At 40.0% G+C, this 16,515-nt stretch overlaps 22 non-coding genes across 22 annotated transcripts; all 22 read right to left on the bottom strand.

The window, feature by feature from the left end:
* Positions 1–353: 353 nt before the first annotated feature.
* Trnal-uag (transfer RNA leucine (anticodon UAG)) lies at positions 354–435 on the bottom strand. The gene has a single exon. It is a non-coding gene; the product is annotated as a tRNA-Leu (tRNA).
* A 978-nt stretch (positions 436–1,413) lies between these two features.
* Trnal-uag (transfer RNA leucine (anticodon UAG)) lies at positions 1,414–1,495 on the bottom strand. The gene has a single exon. It is a non-coding gene; the product is annotated as a tRNA-Leu (tRNA).
* A 499-nt stretch (positions 1,496–1,994) lies between these two features.
* Trnal-aag (transfer RNA leucine (anticodon AAG)) lies at positions 1,995–2,076 on the bottom strand. The gene has a single exon. It is a non-coding gene; the product is annotated as a tRNA-Leu (tRNA).
* A 385-nt stretch (positions 2,077–2,461) lies between these two features.
* Positions 2,462–2,543, bottom strand: Trnal-uag (transfer RNA leucine (anticodon UAG)). Its single transcript has one exon. It is a non-coding gene; the product is annotated as a tRNA-Leu (tRNA).
* A 510-nt stretch (positions 2,544–3,053) lies between these two features.
* Positions 3,054–3,135, bottom strand: Trnal-aag (transfer RNA leucine (anticodon AAG)). The gene has a single exon. It is a non-coding gene; the product is annotated as a tRNA-Leu (tRNA).
* Positions 3,136–3,520: 385 nt separating this feature from the next.
* Positions 3,521–3,602, bottom strand: Trnal-uag (transfer RNA leucine (anticodon UAG)). The gene has a single exon. It is a non-coding gene; the product is annotated as a tRNA-Leu (tRNA).
* Positions 3,603–4,111: 509 nt separating this feature from the next.
* On the bottom strand, positions 4,112–4,193 carry Trnal-aag (transfer RNA leucine (anticodon AAG)). Its single transcript has one exon. It is a non-coding gene; the product is annotated as a tRNA-Leu (tRNA).
* A 385-nt stretch (positions 4,194–4,578) lies between these two features.
* Trnal-uag (transfer RNA leucine (anticodon UAG)) lies at positions 4,579–4,660 on the bottom strand. Its single transcript has one exon. It is a non-coding gene; the product is annotated as a tRNA-Leu (tRNA).
* A 509-nt stretch (positions 4,661–5,169) lies between these two features.
* On the bottom strand, positions 5,170–5,251 carry Trnal-aag (transfer RNA leucine (anticodon AAG)). The gene has a single exon. It is a non-coding gene; the product is annotated as a tRNA-Leu (tRNA).
* Positions 5,252–5,636: 385 nt separating this feature from the next.
* Positions 5,637–5,718, bottom strand: Trnal-uag (transfer RNA leucine (anticodon UAG)). The gene has a single exon. It is a non-coding gene; the product is annotated as a tRNA-Leu (tRNA).
* Positions 5,719–6,818: 1,100 nt separating this feature from the next.
* Positions 6,819–6,900, bottom strand: Trnal-aag (transfer RNA leucine (anticodon AAG)). Its single transcript has one exon. It is a non-coding gene; the product is annotated as a tRNA-Leu (tRNA).
* Positions 6,901–7,285: 385 nt separating this feature from the next.
* On the bottom strand, positions 7,286–7,367 carry Trnal-uag (transfer RNA leucine (anticodon UAG)). Its single transcript has one exon. It is a non-coding gene; the product is annotated as a tRNA-Leu (tRNA).
* A 509-nt stretch (positions 7,368–7,876) lies between these two features.
* Positions 7,877–7,958, bottom strand: Trnal-aag (transfer RNA leucine (anticodon AAG)). Its single transcript has one exon. It is a non-coding gene; the product is annotated as a tRNA-Leu (tRNA).
* Positions 7,959–8,343: 385 nt separating this feature from the next.
* Positions 8,344–8,425, bottom strand: Trnal-uag (transfer RNA leucine (anticodon UAG)). Its single transcript has one exon. It is a non-coding gene; the product is annotated as a tRNA-Leu (tRNA).
* A 1,570-nt stretch (positions 8,426–9,995) lies between these two features.
* Positions 9,996–10,077, bottom strand: Trnal-uag (transfer RNA leucine (anticodon UAG)). The gene has a single exon. It is a non-coding gene; the product is annotated as a tRNA-Leu (tRNA).
* A 977-nt stretch (positions 10,078–11,054) lies between these two features.
* On the bottom strand, positions 11,055–11,136 carry Trnal-uag (transfer RNA leucine (anticodon UAG)). Its single transcript has one exon. It is a non-coding gene; the product is annotated as a tRNA-Leu (tRNA).
* Positions 11,137–13,247: 2,111 nt separating this feature from the next.
* Trnal-aag (transfer RNA leucine (anticodon AAG)) lies at positions 13,248–13,329 on the bottom strand. The gene has a single exon. It is a non-coding gene; the product is annotated as a tRNA-Leu (tRNA).
* Positions 13,330–13,713: 384 nt separating this feature from the next.
* Positions 13,714–13,795, bottom strand: Trnal-uag (transfer RNA leucine (anticodon UAG)). Its single transcript has one exon. It is a non-coding gene; the product is annotated as a tRNA-Leu (tRNA).
* Positions 13,796–14,280: 485 nt separating this feature from the next.
* Positions 14,281–14,362, bottom strand: Trnal-aag (transfer RNA leucine (anticodon AAG)). The gene has a single exon. It is a non-coding gene; the product is annotated as a tRNA-Leu (tRNA).
* Positions 14,363–15,335: 973 nt separating this feature from the next.
* On the bottom strand, positions 15,336–15,417 carry Trnal-aag (transfer RNA leucine (anticodon AAG)). Its single transcript has one exon. It is a non-coding gene; the product is annotated as a tRNA-Leu (tRNA).
* A 384-nt stretch (positions 15,418–15,801) lies between these two features.
* Trnal-uag (transfer RNA leucine (anticodon UAG)) lies at positions 15,802–15,883 on the bottom strand. Its single transcript has one exon. It is a non-coding gene; the product is annotated as a tRNA-Leu (tRNA).
* A 511-nt stretch (positions 15,884–16,394) lies between these two features.
* Trnal-aag (transfer RNA leucine (anticodon AAG)) lies at positions 16,395–16,476 on the bottom strand. The gene has a single exon. It is a non-coding gene; the product is annotated as a tRNA-Leu (tRNA).
* Between the last annotated feature and the right edge of the window lie 39 nt (positions 16,477–16,515).

Raw genomic sequence — 16,515 nt, 5'->3', positions numbered from 1 at the left:
GCAGAGAAAATAGTATTTACGCGTATTTAAGCACTAGATGACATGTAAAAATGACCGAAATGTATGAAAAACTCAAATAAGTAAGTGACGCAAAATAATGCGATGATACCCAACCAGCTCTGCACATTCCAGTGCAAGTGTATTCGTCCCGAGACTTTTCATCAATTTACAGAGTTTTTCCTGGTTGTGGGCGGAATTACCTGCACAGTCAAGCTGTTTTAGCGATCCCGTCCTGCATGCAAGCGAAACTTGTGACACATCCTTTTTAAACGTTCGCGCATTTTTCTAGGCGAGATAGTTAAGCGGAAATAAAAACGTTTGTCCGACGTACTTTTCAGACATGTATTATTAGTTGACAGGAGCGAGATTCTAACTCGCGCCACCGAAGTGACTGGTGCCTAAAACCAGCGCCTTAGACCGCTCGGCCATCCTGCCTACTTTTTAAGATATAAAATCCCCGTCCCAAAAAAGTTCAAGTACACCAAAAATGGCTTATTCTGACATTAGCAGGAAGTTTTTTGCTCTAACCAATTAACCTAAGATCCGAAGTCCTAAGTCTGTCCGTTGACAAGTAAACTTTGACAAGTTCACATTGCGTGGGTACAATAATGAATCGCCGAAAATTATACTCTTGTAGGTTAAATGTTAAAAATTATGCAATTATCAGGAAATATGTTGAACATGACTGTAAGAACGTTTCATTCGGACTATCGCTCTTAACAAGCTGTAAATCGAAATCTCCTGTCGTTTAAACGCTTTAGATCTCCTTTTCGAAAAATAAACGAAATTTTCCGCAAAATCAAGTGGTGCAAGTGATATTTTTCCCCAACGCGACAAAGACTTGTTAATTATACTTTTTCCAAAATTTGCGTCTTTCTGGGGACGAAGTTTTTAAGCGTAATCAATATTCTCTGTCCGAGGACATTTCCGGTCATGCGATATAAGATGACAGGAGCGAGATTCGAACTCGCTCCACCGAAGGTACTGCTGCCTTAAACCAGCGCCTTAGACCGCTCAGCCATCCTGCCCGGTTTTTCAAATACATAATGTCGACGAGTGTGCAGAGAAAATAGTATTTACGCGTATTTAAGCACTAGATGACATGTAAAAATGACCGAAATGTATGAAAAACTCAAATAAATAAGTGACGCAAAATAATACGATGATACCCAACCAGCTCTGCACATTCCAATGCAAGTGTATTCGTCCCGAGACTTTTCATCAATTTACAGAGTTTTTCCTGGTTGTGGGCGGAATTACCTGCACAGTCAAGCAGTTTTAGCGATCCCGTCCTGCATGCAAGCGAAACTTGTGACACATCCTTTTTAAACGTTCGCGCATTTTTCTAGGCGAAATAGTTAAGCGGAAATAAAAACGTTTGTCCGACGTACTTTTCAGACATGTATTATTAGTTGACAGGAGCGAGATTCTAACTCGCGCCACCGAAGTGACTGGTGCCTAAAACCAGCGCCTTAGACCGCTCGGCCATCCTGCCTACTTTTTAAGATATAAAATCCCCGTCCCAAAAAAGTTCAAGTACACCAAAAATGGCTTATTCTGACATTAGCAGGAAGTTTTTTGCTCTAACCAATTAACCTAAGATCCGAAGTCCTAAGTCTGTCCGTTGACAAGTAAACTTTGCCAAGTTCACATTGCGTGGGTACAATAATGAAACGCCGAACATTATACTCTTGTGGGTTAAATGTTAAAAATTATGCAATTATCAAGAAAAATGTTGAACATGACTGTAAGACCGTTTCATTCGGACTATCGCTCTTAACAAGCTGTAAATCCAAATCTCCTGTCGTTTAAACGCTTTAGACCTCCGTTTCGAAGAATAAACGAAATTCAAGTGGTACAAGTGCCATTTTTCCCCAATGCGACGAAGACTTGTTAATTATACTTTTTTAAAATTTGCGTCTTTCTGAGGACGAAGTTTTTAAGCGCAATCAATATCCTCTGTCCGAGGACATTTCCGGACATGCGATATAAGATGACAGGAGCGAGATTCGAACTCGCGCCACCGAAGTGACTGGTGCCTTAAACCAGCGCCTTAGACCGCTCGGTTATCCTGCCCGGTTTTGCAAATACATAATGTGGACGAGCGTGCGGAAAAAATAGTATTTACGCGTATTTAAGCACTAGATGACATGTAAAAATGACCGAAATGTATGAAAAATTCAAATAAGTAAGTGACGCAAAATAATACGTTGATACCCAACCAGCTTTGCACATTCCATTGCAAGTGTATTCGTCCCGTGACTTTTCATCAATTTAGAGAGTTTTGCCTGATTGTGGGCGGAATTACCTGCAAAGTCAAACAGTTTTAGCGATCCCGTCCTACATGCAAGCAAAACTTGTGAAACATCCTTTTTGAACGTTTGCGCATTTTTCTAGGCAAAATAGTTAAGCGGAAATAAAAACGTTTGTCCGACGTACTTTTCAGACATGTATTATTAGTTGACAGGAGCGAGATTCGAACTCGCGCCACCGAAGTGACTGGTGCCTAAAACCAGCGCCTTAGACCGCTCGGCCATCCTGCCTACTCTTTAAGATATAAAATTCCCGTCCCAAAAAAGTTCAAGTAAACCAAAAATGGCTTATTCTGACATTAGCAGGAAGGTTTTTGCTCTAACCAATTAACCTAAGATCCGAAGTCCTAAGTCTGTCCGTTGACAAGTAAACTTTGACAAGTTCACATTGCGTGGGTACAATAATGAAACGCCGAAAATTATACTCTTGTGGGTTAAATGTTAAAAATTATGCAATTATCAAGAAAAATGTTGAACATGACTGTAAGACCGTTTCATTCGGACTATCGCTCTTAACAAGCTGTAAATCCAAATCTCCTGTCGTTTAAACACTTTAGATCTCTGTTTCGAAAAATAAAGGAAATGTTCCGCAAAATCAAGTGGTACAAGTGCCATTTTTCCCCAATGCGACGAAGACTTGTTAATTATACTTTTTTAAAATTTGCGTCTTTCTGAGGACGAAGTTTTTAAGCGCAATCAATATCCTCTGTCCGAGGACATTTCCGGACATGCGATATAAGATGACAGGAGCGAGATTCGAACTCGCGCCACCGAAGTGACTGGTGCCTTAAACCAGCGCCTTAGACCGCTCGGCTATCCTGCCCGGTTTTGCAAATACATAATATGGACGAGCGTGCGGAAAAAATAGTATTTACGCGTATTTAAGCACTAGATGACATGTAAAAATGACCGAAATGTATGAAAAATTCAAATAAGTAAGTGACGCAAAATAATACGTTGATACCCAACCAGCTTTGCACATTCCATTGCAAGTGTATTCGTCCCGTGACTTTTCATCAATTTAGAGGGTCTTGCCTGATTGTGGGCGGAATTACCTGCAAAGTAAAGCAGTTTTAGCGATCCCGTCCTACATGCAAGCAAAACTTGTGAAACATCCTTTTTGAACGTTCGCGCATTTTTCTAGGCAAAATAGTTAAGCGGAAATAAAAACGTTTGTCCGACGTACTTTTCAGACATGTATTATTAGTTGACAGGAGCGAGATTCGAACTCGCGCCACCGAAGTGACTGGTGCCTAAAACCAGCGCTTTAGACCGCTCGGCCATCCTGCCTTCTTTTTAAGATATAAAATCCCCGTCCCAAAAAAGTTCAAGTAAACCAAAAATGGCTTATTCTGACATTAGCAGGAAGGTTTTTGCTCTAACCAATTAACCTAAGATTCGAAGTCCTAAGTCTGTCCGTTGACAAGTAAACTTTGACAAGTTCACATTGCGTGGGTACAATAATGAAACGCCGAAAATTATACTCTTGTGGGTTAAATGATAAAATTATGCAATTATCAAGAAAAATGTTGAACATGACTGTAAGACCGTTTCATTCGGACTAATGCTCTTAACAAGCTGTAAATCCAAATCTCCTGTCGTTTAAACGCTTTAGATCTCTGTTTCGAAGAATAAAGGAAATGTTCCGCAAAATCAAGTGGTACAAGTGCCATTTTTCCCCAATGCGACGAAGACTTGTTAATTATACTTTTTTAAAATTTGCGTCTTTCTGAGGACGAAGTTTTTAAGCGCAATCAATATCCTCTGTCCGAGGACATTTCCGGACATGCGATATAAGATGACAGGAGCGAGATTCGAACTCGCGCCACCGAAGTGACTGGTGCCTTAAACCAGCGCCTTAGACCGCTCGGCTATCCTGCCCGGTTTTGCAAATACATAATATGGACGAGCGTGCGGAAAAAATAGTATTTACGCGTATTTAAGCACTAGATGACATGTAAAAATGACCGAAATGTATGAAAAATTCAAATAAGTAAGTGACGCAAAATAATACGTTGATACCCAACCAGCTTTGCACATTCCATTGCACGTGTATTCGTCCCGTGACTTTTCATCAATTTAGAGAGTTTTGCCTGATTGTGGGCGGAATTACCTGCAAAGTCAAGCAGTTTTAGCGATCCCGTCCTACATGCAAGCAAAACTTGTGAAACATCCTTTTTGAACGTTTGCGCATTTTTCTAGGCAAAATAGTTAAGCGGAAATAAAAACGTTTGTCCGACGTACTTTTCAGACATGTATTATTAGTTGACAGGAGCGAGATTCGAACTCGCGCCACCGAAGTGACTGGTGCCTAAAACCAGCGCCTTAGACCGCTCCGCCATCCTGCCTTCTTTTTAAGATATAAAATCCCCGTCCCAAAAAAGTTCAAGTAAACCAAAAATGGCTTATTCTGACATTAGCAGGAAGGTTTTTGCTCTAACCAATTAACCTAAGATCCGAAGTCCTAAGTCTGTCCGTTGACAAGTAAACTTTGACAAGTTCACATTGCGTGGGTACAATAATGAAACGCCGAAAATTATACTCTTGTGGGTTAAATGATAAAATTATGCAATTATCAAGAAAAATGTTGAACATGACTGTAAGACCGTTTCATTCGTACTATCGCTCTTAACAAGCTGTAAATCCAAATCTCCTGTCGTTTAAACGCTTTAGATCTCTGTTTCGAAGAATAAAGGAAATGCTCCGCAAAATCAAGTGGTACAAGTGCCATTTTTCCCCAATGCGACGAAGACTTGTTAATTATACTTTTTTAAAATTTGCGTCTTTCTGAGGACGAAGTTTTTAAGCGCAATCAATATCCTCTGTCCGAGGACATTTCCGGACATGCGATATAAGATGACAGGAGCGAGATTCGAACTCGCGCCACCGAAGTGACTGGTGCCTTAAATCAGCGCCTTAGACCGCTCGGCTATCCTGCCCGGTTTTGCAAATACATAATATGGACGAGCTTGCGGAAAAAATAGTATTTACGCGTATTTAAGCACTAGATGACATGTAAAAATGACCGAAATGTATGAAAAATTCAAATAAGTAAGTGACGCAACATAATACGTTGATACCCAACCAGCTTTGCACATTCCATTGCAAGTGTATTCGTCCCGTGACTTTTCATCAATTTAGAGAGTTTTGCCTGATTGTGGGCGGAATTACCTGCAAAGTCAAGCAGTTTTAGCGATCCCGTCCTACATGCAAGCAAAACTTGTGAAACATCCTTTTTGAACGTTCGCGCATTTTTCTAGGCAAAATAGTTAAGCGGAAATAAAAACGTTTGTCCGACGTACTTTTCAGACATGTATTATTAGTTGACAGGAGCGAGATTCGAACTCGCGCCACCGAAGTGACTGGTGCCTAAAACCAGCGCCTTAGACCGCTCGGCCATCCTGCTTTCTTTTTAAGATATAAAATCCCCGTCCCAAAAAAGTTCAAGTAAACCAAAAATGGCTTATTCTGACATTAGCAGGAAGGTTTTTGCTCTAACCAATTAACCTAAGATCCGAAGTCCTAAGTCTGTCCGTTGACAAGTAAACTTTGACAAGTTCACATTGCGTGGGTACAATAATGAAACGCCGAAAATTATACTCTTGTGGGTTAAATGATAAAATTATGCAATTATCAAGAAAAATGTTGAACATGACTGTAAGACCGTTTCATTCGGACTATCGCTCTTAACAAGCTGTAAATCCAAATCTCCTGTCGTTTAAACGCTTTAGATCTCTGTTTCGAAAAATAAAGGAAATGTTCCGCAAAATCAAGTGGTACAAGTGCCATTTTTCCCCAATGCGACGAAGACTTGTTAATTATACTTTTTTGAAATTTGCGTCTTTCTGGGGACGAAGTTTTTAAGCGCAATCAATATCCTCTGTCCGAGGACATATCCGGACTTGCGATATAAGATGACAGGAGCGAGATTCGAACTCGCGCCACCGAAGTGACTGGTGCATAAAACGAGCGCCATAGACCGCTGGGCCATTCTGCCTTCTTTTTAAGATATAAAATGCCCGTCCCAAAAAAGTTCAAGTAAACCAAAAATGGCTTATTCTGACATTAGCAGGAAGGTTTTTGTTCTAACCAATTAACCTAAGATCCGAAGTCCTAAGTCTGTCCCTTGACAAGTAAACTTTGACAAGTTCACATTGGTTGGGTACAATAATGAAACGCCGAAAATTATACTCTTGTGGGTTAAATGATAAAATTATGCAATTATCAAGAAAAATGTTGAACATGACTGTAAGACCGTTTCATTCGGACTAATGCTCTTAACAAGCTGTAAATCCAAATCTCCTGTCGTTTAAACGCTTTAGATCTCTGTTTCGAAGAATAAAGGAAATGTTCCGCAAAATCAAGTGGTACAAGTGCCATTTTTCCCCAATGCGACGAAGACTTGTTAATTATACTTTTTTAAAATTTGCGTCTTTCTGAGGACGAAGTTTTTAAGCGCAATCAATATCCTCTGTCCGAGGACATTTCCGGACATGCGATATAAGATGACAGGAGCGAGATTCGAACTCGCGCCACCGAAGTGACTGGTGCCTTAAACCAGCGCCTTAGACCGCTCGGCTATCCTGCCCGGTTTTGCAAATACATAATATGGACGAGCGTGCGGAAAAAATAGTATTTACGCGTATTTAAGCACTAGATGACATGTAAAAATGACCGAAATGTATGAAAAATTCAAATAAGTAAGTGACGCAAAATAATACGTTGATACCCAACCAGCTTTGCACATTCCATTGCACGTGTATTCGTCCCGTGACTTTTCATCAATTTAGAGAGTTTTGCCTGATTGTGGGCGGAATTACCTGCAAAGTCAAGCAGTTTTAGCGATCCCGTCCTACATGCAAGCAAAACTTGTGAAACATCCTTTTTGAACGTTTGCGCATTTTTCTAGGCAAAATAGTTAAGCGGAAATAAAAACGTTTGTCCGACGTACTTTTCAGACATGTATTATTAGTTGACAGGAGCGAGATTCGAACTCGCGCCACCGAAGTGACTGGTGCCTAAAACCAGCGCCTTAGACCGCTCCGCCATCCTGCCTTCTTTTTAAGATATAAAATCCCCGTCCCAAAAAAGTTCAAGTAAACCAAAAATGGCTTATTCTGACATTAGCAGGAAGGTTTTTGCTCTAACCAATTAACCTAAGATCCGAAGTCCTAAGTCTGTCCGTTGACAAGTAAACTTTGACAAGTTCACATTGCGTGGGTACAATAATGAAACGCCGAAAATTATACTCTTGTGGGTTAAATGATAAAATTATGCAATTATCAAGAAAAATGTTGAACATGACTGTAAGACCGTTTCATTCGTACTATCGCTCTTAACAAGCTGTAAATCCAAATCTCCTGTCGTTTAAACGCTTTAGATCTCTGTTTCGAAGAATAAAGGAAATGCTCCGCAAAATCAAGTGGTACAAGTGCCATTTTTCCCCAATGCGACGAAGACTTGTTAATTATACTTTTTTAAAATTTGCGTCTTTCTGAGGACGAAGTTTTTAAGCGCAATCAATATCCTCTGTCCGAGGACATTTCCGGACATGCGATATAAGATGACAGGAGCGAGATTCGAACTCGCGCCACCGAAGTGACTGGTGCCTTAAATCAGCGCCTTAGACCGCTCGGCTATCCTGCCCGGTTTTGCAAATACATAATATGGACGAGCTTGCGGAAAAAATAGTATTTACGCGTATTTAAGCACTAGATGACATGTAAAAATGACCGAAATGTATGAAAAATTCAAATAAGTAAGTGACGCAACATAATACGTTGATACCCAACCAGCTTTGCACATTCCATTGCAAGTGTATTCGTCCCGTGACTTTTCATCAATTTAGAGAGTTTTGCCTGATTGTGGGCGGAATTACCTGCAAAGTCAAGCAGTTTTAGCGATCCCGTCCTACATGCAAGCAAAACTTGTGAAACATCCTTTTTGAACGTTCGCGCATTTTTCTAGGCAAAATAGTTAAGCGGAAATAAAAACGTTTGTCCGACGTACTTTTCAGACATGTATTATTAGTTGACAGGAGCGAGATTCGAACTCGCGCCACCGAAGTGACTGGTGCCTAAAACCAGCGCCTTAGACCGCTCGGCCATCCTGCTTTCTTTTTAAGATATAAAATCCCCGTCCCAAAAAAGTTCAAGTAAACCAAAAATGGCTTATTCTGACATTAGCAGGAAGGTTTTTGCCCTAACCAATTAACCTAAGATCCGAAGTCCTAAGTCTGTCCGTTGACAAGTAAACTTTGACAAGTTCACATTGCGTGGGTACAATAATGAAACGCCGAAAATTATACTCTTGTGGGTTAAATGATAAAATTATGCAATTATCAAGAAAAATGTTGAACATGACTGTAAGACCGTTTCATTCGGACTATCGCTCTTAACAAGCTGTAAATCCAAATCTCCTGTCGTTTAAACGCTTTAGATCTCTGTTTCGAAAAATAAAGGAAATGTTCCGCAAAATCAAGTGGTACAAGTGCCATTTTTCCCCAATGCGACGAAGACTTGTTAATTATACTTTTTTGAAATTTGCGTCTTTCTGGGGACGAAGTTTTTAAGCGCAATCAATATCCTCTGTCCGAGGACATATCCGGACTTGCGATATAAGATGACAGGAGCGAGATTCGAACTCGCGCCACCGAAGTGACTGGTGCATAAAACGAGCGCCATAGACCGCTGGGCCATTCTGCCTTCTTTTTAAGATATAAAATGCCCGTCCCAAAAAAGTTCAAGTAAACCAAAAATGGCTTATTCTGACATTAGCAGGAAGGTTTTTGTTCTAACCAATTAACCTAAGATCCGAAGTCCTAAGTCTGTCCCTTGACAAGTAAACTTTGACAAGTTCACATTGGTTGGGTACAATAATGAAACGCCAAAAATTATACTCTTGTGGGTTAAATGTTAAGAACTTATGCAATTATCAAGAAAAATGTTGAACATGACTGTAAGACCGTTTCATTCGGACTATCGCTCTTAACAAGCTGTTAATCCAATTCTCCTGTTGTTTAAACGCTTTAGATCTCTGTTTCGAAAAATAAACGAAATGTTCCGCAATATCAAGTGGCACAAGTGACATTTTTCCCCAATGCGACAACGACTTGTTAATTATACTTTTTCTAAAATTTGCGTCTGTATGGGGACGAAGTTTTTAAGCGTAATTAATATTCTCTGTCCGAGGACATTTCCGGTCATGCGATATAAGATGACAGGAGCGAGTTTCGAACTCGCGCTACAGAAGTGACTGGTGCCTTAAACTAGTGCCTTAGACCGCTCGGCAATCCTGTCCGGTTATTCAAATACATAATGTCGACGAGCGTGCAGAGAAAATAGTATTTACGCGTGTTTAAGCACTAGATGACATGTAAAAATGACCGAAATGTATGAAAAATTCAAATAAGTAAGTGACGCAAAATAATACGATGATACTCAACCAGCTCTGCACATTCCAATGCAAGTGTATTCGTCCCGTGACTTTTCATCAATTTACAGAGTTTTTCCTGGTTGTGGGCGGAATTACCTGCACAGTCAAGCAGTTTTAGCGATCCCGTCCTGCTTGCAAGCGAAACTTGTGAAACATCCTTTTTAAACGTTCGCGCATTTTTCTAGGCGAAATAGTTAAGTGGAAATAAAAACGTTTGTCCGACGTACTTTTCAGACATGTATTATTAGTTGACAGGAGCGAGATTCGAACTCGCGCCACCGAAGAGACTGGTGCCTAAAACCAGCGCCTTAGACCGCTCGGCCATCCTGCCTACTTTTTAAGATTTAAAATCCCCGTCCTAAAGAAAAACAAAAAAAGTTCAAGTAAACCAAAAATAGCTTATTCTGACATTAGCAGGATGGTTTTTGCTCTAACCAATTAACCTAAGATCCGAAGTCCTAAGTCTGTCCCTTGACAAGTAAACTTTGACAAGTTCACATTGCGTGGGTACAATAATGAAACGTCGAAAATTATACTCTTGTGGGTTAAATGTTAAAAACTTATGCAATTATCAAGAAAAATGTTGAACATGACTGTAAGACCGTTTCATTCGGACTATCGCTTTTAACAAGCTGTTAATCCAATTCTCCTGTTGTTTAAACGCTTTAGACCTCTGTTTCGAAAAATAAACGAAATGTTCCGCAAAATCAAGTGGTACAAGTGACATTTCTCCCAAATTCGACAACGACTTGTTAATTAAACTTTTTCTAAAATTTGCGTCTGCCTGGGGACGAAGTTTTTAAGCGTAATTAATATTCTCTGTCCGAGGACATTTCCGGTCATGCAATATAAGATGACAGGAGCGAGATTCGAACTCGCGCCACCGAAGTGACTGGTGCCTTAAACCAGCGCCTTAGACCGCTCGGCTATCCTAATACATAATGCAGACAAGCGTGCAGAGAAAATAGCATTTACGCGTATTTAAGCACTAGATGACACGTAAAAATGACCGAAAAGTATAAAAAATTCAAATAAGTAAGTGACGCAAAATAATACGTTGATACCCAACCAGCTCTGCACATTCCATTGCAAGTGTATTCGTCCCGTGACTTTTCATAAATTTACGGAGTTTTTCCTGATTGTGGGCGGAATTACCTGCACAGTCAAGCAATTTTAGCGATCCCGTCCTGCATGCAAGCGAAACTTGTGAAACATCCTTTTTAAACGTTCGCGCATTTTTCTAGGCGAAATAGTTAAGCGGGAATAAAAACGTTTGTCCGACGTATTTTTCAGACATGAATGATTAGTTGACAGGAGCGAGATTCAAACCCGCGCCACCGAAGTGACTGGTGCCTAAAACCAGAGCCTTAGACCGCTCGGCCATCCTGCCTTCTTTTTAAGATATAAAATCCCCGTCCCAAAAAAGTTCAAGTAAACCAAAAATGGCTTATTCTGACATTAGCAGGAAGGTTTTTGCTCTAACCAATTCACCTAAGATCCGAAGTCCTAAGTCTGTCCGTTGACAAGTAAACTTTGACAAGTTCACATTGCGTGGGTACAATAATGAAACGCCGAAAATTATACTCTTGTGGGTTAAATGTTAAAAATTATGCAATTATCAAGAAAAATGTTGAACATGACTGTAAGACCGTTTCATTCGGACTATCGCTCTTAACAAGCTGTAAATCCAAATCTCCTGTCGTTTAAACGCTTTAGATCTCTGTTTCGAAAAATAAAGGAAATGTTCCGCAAAATCAAGTGGTACAAGTGCCATTTTTCCCCAATGCGACGAAGACTTGTTAATTATACTTTTTTAAAATTTGCGTCTTTCTGGGGACGAAGTTTTTAAGCGCAATCAATATCCTCTGTCCGAGGACATTTCTGGACATGCGATATAAGATGACAGGAGCGAGATTCAAACTTGCGCCACCGAAGTGACTGGTGCCTAAAACCAGCGCCATAGACCACTCGGCCATCCTGCCTTCTTTTTAAGATATAAAATTCCCGTCCCAAAAAAGTTCAAGTAAACCAAAAATGGCTTATTCTGACATTAGCAGGAAGATTTTTGCTCTAACCAATTAACCTAAGATCCGAAGTCCTAAGTCTGTCCCTTGACAAGTAAACTTTGACAAGTTCACATTGCGTGGGTACAATAATGAAGCGCCAAAAATTATACTCTTGTGGGTTAAATGTTAAAAACTTTTGCAATTATCAAGAAAAATGTTGAACATGACTGTAAGACCGTTTCATTCAGACTATCGCTCTTAACAAGTTGTTAATCCAAATCTCCTGTCGTTTAACCGCTTTAGAGCTCTGTTTCGAAAATTAAACGAAATGTTCCGCAAAATGAAGTGGTACAAGTGCCATTTTTCCCCAATGCGACGAAGACTTGTTAATTATACTTTTTCAGTTTTTAAGCGCAATCAATATCCTCTGTCCGAGGACATTTCCGAACATGCGATATAAGATGACAATAGCGAGATTCGAACTCACGCCACCGAAGTGACTGGTGCCTTAAACCAGCGCCTTAGACCGCTCGGCCATCCTGCCGGCTTTTCAAATACATAATGTGGACGAGCGTGCGGAAAAAATATTATTTACGCGTATTTAAGCACTAGATGACATGTAAAAATGACCGAAATGTATGAAAAATTCAAATAAGTAAGTGACGCAAAATAATACATTGATACCCAACCAGCTCTGCACATTCCATTGCAAGTGTATTCGTCCCGTGACTTTTCATCAATTTAGAGAGTTTTGCCTGATTGTGGGCGGAATTACCTGCAAAGTCAAGCAGTTTTAGCGATCCCGTCCTGCATGGAAGCGAAACTTATGAAACATCCTTTTTAAACGTTCGCGCATTTTTCTAGGCAAAATATTTAAGCGGAGATAAAAACTTTTGCCTGACTTACTTTTCAGACATGTATGATTAGTTGACAGGAGCGAGATTCGAACTCGCGCCACCGAAGTGATTGGTGCCTAAAACCAGAGTCTTAGACCGCTCGGCCATCCTGCCTACTTTTTAAGATATAAAATCCCCGTCCCAAAAAAGTTCAAGTAAACCAAAAATGGCTTATTCTGACATTAGCAGGAAGGTTTTTGCTCTAACCAATTAACCTAAGATCCTAAGTCCTAAGTCTGTCCGTTGACAAGTAAACTTTGACAAGTTCACATTGCGTGCGTACAATAATGAAACGCCGAAAATTATACTCTTGTGGGTTAAATGTTAAAAATTATGCAATTATCAAAAAAAATGTTGAACATGACTGTAAGACCGTTTCATTCGGACTATCGCTCTTAACAAGCTGTAAATCCAAATCTCCTGTCGTTTAAACGCTTTAGATCTCTGTTTCGAAAAATAAAGGAAATGTTCCGCAAAATCAAGTAGTACAAGTGTCATTTTTCCCCAATGCGACGAAGACTTGTTAATTATACTTTTTCAGTTTTTAAGCGCAATCAATATCCTCTGTCCGAGGACATTTCCGAACATGCGATATAAGATGACAATAGCGAGATTCGAACTCACGCCACCGAAGTGACTGGTGCCTTAAACCAGCGCCTTAGACCGCTCGGCCATGCTGCCGGTTTTTCAAATACATAATGTGGACGAGCGTGCGGAAAAAATATTATTTACGCGTATTTAAGCACTAGATGACATGTAAAAATGACCGAAATGTATGAAAAATTCAAATAAGTAAGTGACGCAAAATAATACATTGATACCCAACCAGCTCTGCACATTCCATTGCAAGTGTATTCGTCCCGTGACTTTTCATCAATTTAGAGAGTTTTGCCTGATTGTGGGCGGAATTACCTGCAAAGTCAAGCAGTTTTAGCGATCCCGTCCTGCATGGAAGTGAAACTTATGAAACATCCTTTTTAAATGTTCGCGCATTTTTCTAGGCAAAATATTTAAGCGGAGATAAAAACTTTTGCCTGACGTACTTTTCAGACATGTATGATTAGTTGACAGGAGCGAGATTCGAACTCGCGCCACCGAAGTGACTGGTGCCTAAAACCAGAGCCTTAGACCGCTCGGCCATCCTGCCTACTTTTTAAGATATAAAATCCCCGTCCCAAAAAAGTTCAAGTAAACCAAAAATGGCTTATTCTGACATTAGCAGGAAGGTTTTTGCTCTAACCAATTAACCTAAGATCCGAAGTCCTAAGTCTGTCCCTTGACAAGTAAACTTTGACAAGTTCACATTGCGTGGGTACAATAATGAAACGCCGAAAATTATACTCTTGTGGGTTAAATGTTAAGAATTATGCAATTATCAAAAAAAATGTTGAACATGACTGTAAGAACATTTCGTTCGGACTATCGCTCTTAACAAGCTGTAAATCCAAATCTCCTGTCGTTTTAACGCTTTAGATCTCTGTTTCGAAAAATAAACGAAATTGTCCGCAAAATCAAGTGGTACAAGTGCCATTTTTCCCCAATGCGACGAAGACTTGTTAATTATACTTTTTCAGTTTTTAAGCGCAATCAATATCCTCTGTCCGAGGACATTTCCGAACATGCGATATAAGATGACAAGAGCGAGATTCGAACTCGCGCCACCGAATTGACTGGTGCCTTAAACCAGCGCCTTAGACCGCTCGGCCATCCTGCCGGTTTTTCAAATACATAATGTGGACGAGCGTGCAGAAAAAATATTATTTACGCGTATTTAAGCACTAGATGACATGTAAAAATTACCGAAATGTATGAAAAATTCAAATAAGTAAGTGACGCAAAATAATACATTGATACCCAACCAGCTCTGCACATTCCATTGCAAGTGTATTCGTCCCGTGACTTTTCATCAATTTAGAGAGTTTTGCCTGATTGTGGGCGGAATTACCTGCAAATTCAAGCAGTTTTAGCGATCCTGTCCTGCATGGAAGCGAAACTTATGAAACATCCTTTTTAAACGTTCGCGCATTTTTCTAGGCAAAATATTTAAGCGGAGATAAAAACTTTTGTCTGACCTACTTTTCAGACATGTATGATTAGTTGACAGGAGCGAGATTCGAACTCGCGCCACCGAAGTGACTGGTAAGACCAGCGCCTTAGACCGCTCGGCCATCCTGCCTACTTTTTAAGATATAAAATCCCCGTCCCAAAAAAGTTCAAGTAAACCAAAAATGGCTTATTCTGACATTAGCAGGAAGGTTTTTGCTCTAACCAATTAACCTAAGATCCGAAGTCCTAAGTCTGTCCCTTGACAAGTAAACTTTGACAAGTTCACATTGCGTGGGTACAATAATGAAACGCCGAAAATTATACTCTTGTGGGTTAAATGTTAAAATTTATGCAATTATCAAAAAAAATGTTGAACATGACTGTAAGTACATTTCGTTCGGACTATCGCTCTTAACAAGCTGTAAATCCAAATTTCCTGTCGTTTTAACGCTTTAGATCTCTGTTTCGAAAAATAAACGAAATTGTCCGCAAAATTAAGTGGTACAAGTGACATTTTTCCCCAATGCGACAAATACTTGTTAATTATACTTTTTCTACAATTTGCGTCTGTCTGGGGACGAAGTTTTTAAGCGTAATCAATATTCTCTGTCCGAGGACATTTCCGTTCATGTGATAAAAGATGACAGGAGCGAGATTCGAACTCGCGCCACCGAAGTGACTGGTGCCTTAAACCAGCGCCTTAGACCGCTCGGCCATCCTGCCGGTTTTTCAAATACATTATGTGGACGAGCGTGCAGAAAAAATATTATTTACGCGTATTTAAGCACTAGATGACATGTAAAAATGACCGAAATGTATGAAAAATTCAAATAAGTGAGTGACGCAAAATAATACATTGATACCCAACTGGCTTTGCACATTCCATTGCAAGTGTATTCGTCCCGTGACTTTTTATCAATTTAGAGAGTTTTGCCTGATTGTGGGCAGAATTACCTGCAAAGTCAAGCAGTTTAAGCGATCCCGTCCTGCATGGAAGCGAAACTTATGAAACATCCTTTTTAAACGTTCGCGCATTTTTCTAGGCAAAATAGTTAAGCGGAGATAAAAACTTTTGTCAGACGTACTTTTCAGACATGTATGATTAGTTGACAGGAGCGAGAATTGAACTCGCGCCACCGAAGTGACTGGTGCCTAAAACCAGCGCCTTAGACCGCTCCGCCATCCTGCCTACTTTTTAAGATATAAAATCCCCGTCCCAAAAAAGTTCAAGTAAACCAAAAATGGCTTATTCTGACATTAGCAGGAAGGTTTTTGCTCTAACCAATTAACCTAAGATCCGAAGTCCTAAGTCTGTCCCTTGACAAGTAAACTTTGACAAGTTCACATTGCGTGGGTACAATAATGAAACGCCGAAAATTATACTCTTGTGGGTTAAATGTTAAAAATTATGCAATTATCAAGAAAAATGTTGAACATGACTGTAAGAACATTTAGTTCGGACTATCGCTCTTAACAAGCTGTAAATCCAAATCTCCTGTCGTTTTAACGCTTTAGATCTCTGTTTCGAAAAATAAACGAAATTGTCCGCAAAATCAAGTGGTACAAGTGACATTTTTCCCCAATGCGACAAAGACTTGTTAATTATAGTTTTTCTACAATTTGAGTCTGTCTGGGGACGAAGTTTTTAAGCGCAATCAATATCCTCTGTCCGAGGACATTTCCGAACATGCGATATAAGATGACAAGAGCGAGATTCGAACTCGCGCCACCGAAGTGACTGGTGCCTTAAACCAGCGCCTTAGACCGCTCGGCCATCCTGCCTGTTTTTCAAATACATAATGTGGACGAGCGTGCAGAAAA

Source organism: Hydractinia symbiolongicarpus, chromosome 3, assembly GCF_029227915.1.
Source record: "Hydractinia symbiolongicarpus strain clone_291-10 chromosome 3, HSymV2.1, whole genome shotgun sequence".
Classification (NCBI taxonomy): domain Eukaryota; kingdom Metazoa; phylum Cnidaria; class Hydrozoa; order Anthoathecata; family Hydractiniidae; genus Hydractinia; species Hydractinia symbiolongicarpus.
This window is presented reverse-complemented; position numbering and strand designations above follow the sequence as displayed.